This window comes from Pteropus alecto, unplaced genomic scaffold, assembly GCF_000325575.1.
Source record: "Pteropus alecto unplaced genomic scaffold, ASM32557v1 scaffold166, whole genome shotgun sequence".
Taxonomy (NCBI): domain Eukaryota; kingdom Metazoa; phylum Chordata; class Mammalia; order Chiroptera; family Pteropodidae; genus Pteropus; species Pteropus alecto.
This window is the reverse complement of record NW_006439757.1, coordinates 3620935-3624322: the sequence shown is the minus strand read 5'-3', so window position 1 is coordinate 3624322 and position 3388 is coordinate 3620935. Positions and strand designations below refer to the sequence as shown.

The following is a 3388-nucleotide window of genomic DNA, read 5'->3' as shown; positions in this document are numbered from 1 at the left end:
TGTAAATGTATTGTTTGCTTTATAGTTTAGTTCACAAGGGCAATAATATCCTTAGGCTGTTAAGGCTTATTTCTGCATTGTTCTCAAGTACACAGAAAATTATTGACAGTATAATGAACCATTGTAAATACATACAGTATAATCATTTATTTAACAATCTTCCTTTTATTAACATTTAAGTTTTAATTTTAATTTTATTTTCTCTATTAATATTGCTACAATGAATATTGAATTGCACCTCTGATTATTTTCTTAGGATAAAATTCTGAATATGAAATCATGAGATCTTAGAAAATGGGCATATTTAAGGCTTGTGGAAAATATTGTCGAATCATCCTGCAGAAATGCTGTGACATTTTTCTTTTCCATTCAGTTTATGAAAAGGATATTCTTGCCCTATCTTTGCCTATAGTGCTTATCTTAAAATTATTTTTCTTCATTAAGCCTCTTTTTTCTTATTAAAAATATACACAGATTCCTCCCCTTATTTTATTAAGCCTTCTTCTAATCTTCCGTCTCATGAACCCATTATTTTTTTCTTCTTTTTTTATCCCTGTCAAACTTAATGAAATAAGCTGTACTCACGTTCTTAATTTACGCTTCTTTTCTTAAAGGCCTTCTTTCTTCCTTATCTACTTCAATGAAACCGGTATTTCTAAGGAAGGACACAGAAAATCACTACTTTAATAACTACAGTGGCCTATTTGTATCCCTCTTCCCGCCCAACCTTTCCATCACTTTTATGTTGGCATCCATCTCTACTTCTCAAAACTTGTGTCTCCTTTGGCTGAAAAATCACTAATGCCTCCGAGGGCTGCAGGTTCTTTAGCCATCTGTTTTCAGGCACCAGGGCTGGCTTCTGTGCCTCGGCTGAGCATCCAAATACTGGGAATCTGAATTTCCTCTGCTTAAGCATTTTCTGATTTTATTTGTACTCAGTCCATGGCTCCAAGTAGCATGTATATATTAATGACTATTAACCTCTCTCCCTAGCAAATCATCAGTATTTAATGCCAGGGAGCTATTTGTAGTTGTTCATTGGATATATTCATGTCAATGCCCCCCACCCCTAACTCCTCTACTTACATGACCCAACTTGAACTTTTTCCTTCATCTGTCCTTATCTGTTTTGCCTGTGCTGGGTAGTTATGTCACTGTCAACCAATTCTCTCAAGCTAGAGATATTTAATGTCATGTTGGATTCTTCTCTCCCGTCTTCCCTATTCCATCAGCTACCAGCTCCTGTTGATTCTACGTGCTTTGACACCCTTCTCTTCATTTCTTCTTCTCAATCATGGCGATCAGTTCATAAAGCATACTCTTTATTTTGGCATTTTATTAATCTTTTTCTGCCAGTTCTTAAAAACCATTAGGGATCAAAATGATCCAGGAGACTCGTCCTCTGCACTGGAAGAGTTTATGGGCAAGTGGGAGAGAGAGGTGCAATAATTTCAATTCAGTGGAGTGCTAGAGATATTAAACAGGATGATATAGAATCAGAGTGGGACAATAAGCTTAATGATAGTCGTATGGATGGGGTTGGGGGGAGAGAGAGAGATTGAGAGCGAGAGAAAGAGAGAGAGAGAGCAAGAGCGAGAACGAGAGCGAGAGAGAGCGCAGTTGTCAGTTGGAGTCTTCTGGAAGAGTTGAATCTTCACGGAAGAATAGTGATTGGCCAAATGAGGAAGGGAGATAGGTAATTGCTGACAAAGGGAACGGCATGGGCAAAGGTTCAAATTCCAAAGTCTTATTTATGGCTCCCACTAGAGTTTAGACACGCTTTTCCCTAATCTAGAATACCTCGTATAAACTAGAAGTAGAAAGCCAAAAAAATAAATAAAACTTGATTCTATCCCACCTTTCTTAAAATCTCTTTTCACTCTCCCACTGCTTTGTGATTACATCCGAATTCCGCAGTTTGGCACACATAAAGCTTTCCTAGTCAGACCCCACTTTGTCTGCTCAGCCTCACCTCCCGTCATCTGCTAACCCACCCAATGGTAATGCTTTAGTCATACTCTTCCTCTTCTTCTTAACACTATTCTCTTTCCCAGTTTAGGTTCTTTGTAAATAGCTGAAATCCTTCTTACTTCTAGTCTGTGAAATAAGTAATTTCTTATTTTCTAAATTCTAGATTACCTTTGACTAGTTCTTTGTTGTCCCCATTAATTCTTCCAGGAATAAATACTTGCTCTCACAGCACTTAGTTTTAACCACTGTTGTAGTCCTTACCCAAGGAACAAAGATTTGTCCATCAAGAGATAAGAATTCCACATGGTTATGTGATTCCTCGTCACCACCTCAGTGCAAGCACATGATAGGAGTATAATACAGTTTATGGAATAATTTTACTTTTATCTGCCCATATTTTCAAAGCTATATCTCTCTTATATCAGCCAAAAGGAGAATTATTTCTCAGATGTGTTTGGGGATGATGGCAGCTTTTTCTCACAAAAATATTCCACGTTTTTTATTGCTTTGAGCGATTTCGTTAACCTGCCCACAATTCTGATCATTTGACACAATTTTGTTTTAGTGCAGTGATCAACATGTGAAAATGTGATAAAAGAACATAACTTGTTTACATTTTTAGTTTTTGGAGATGTTCATATTTGTGAATGACCATTGAAGACTTTATAGAATAATAGGAGTATCAGAGTGATTAGAAACAGAAAAGGAAATGAGCAAGCACTTGATAAAATAATTGTCATTCATATTTTCTTCTATTGCTGAAATGAACACTGCATGTTGACTAGTAACTTTATAGAAGTTTTGTTTTCGTTTTTGTTTTAACACAATCCCATACATTGTATTAAAATAACAGGTACACAGTGAGCCTGATTAGTGCAATCCTGCATTTTTGATGGGTCTTTTGTTTGTTTCATTTCATACAATGACTTTATAAGCCAGGAGTAAGAATTTAGAACACTGAAACTAGAGATGCACGCTAAGGATGTTATACTTTTTGTAAAGTTCCTCAGCATAGAGTGTTCATGGCTGTACACATACGTAGACTTGCGTTCAGTGAACTTCTTGCTGTGAAATGCTCATTTCTCTCCCTCAGAAAAGCTCCTGAATGTAAATGTTTCAGCAGAGAAAGAAGTTTGAACAAGGATTTTCCCTGTGGGGAAGGACAAGCTGTGATTTGCCATGTCAGGGTTATAAGAATGTTGGGTGGGGCTATCAAGGAGCACTGACTAAGTAGGTGATGTCACTAAATACAGCACAAACCAACATAAATCATGAACTAAAATTTTTAAAATAATTGTTTATCTTGACTAAGATTGATGTAATGGGGATAATGAAGCATAACAAAAAATGTGTATGTTAATTCCTAAGTGTGTATAATGCTTACTTATTTATTAAAATATTTAATTACTATTTTACT

The 3388-nt window shown here is 36.1% G+C and overlaps 1 protein-coding gene across 2 annotated transcripts in view; it reads left to right on the top strand.

The window, feature by feature from the left end:
* The window catches only part of PDGFC (platelet derived growth factor C), a 163295-nt gene that overhangs the window by 138040 nt on the left and 21867 nt on the right, over window positions 1-3388 (top strand). The gene's annotated exons all lie outside the window — the stretch shown is intronic.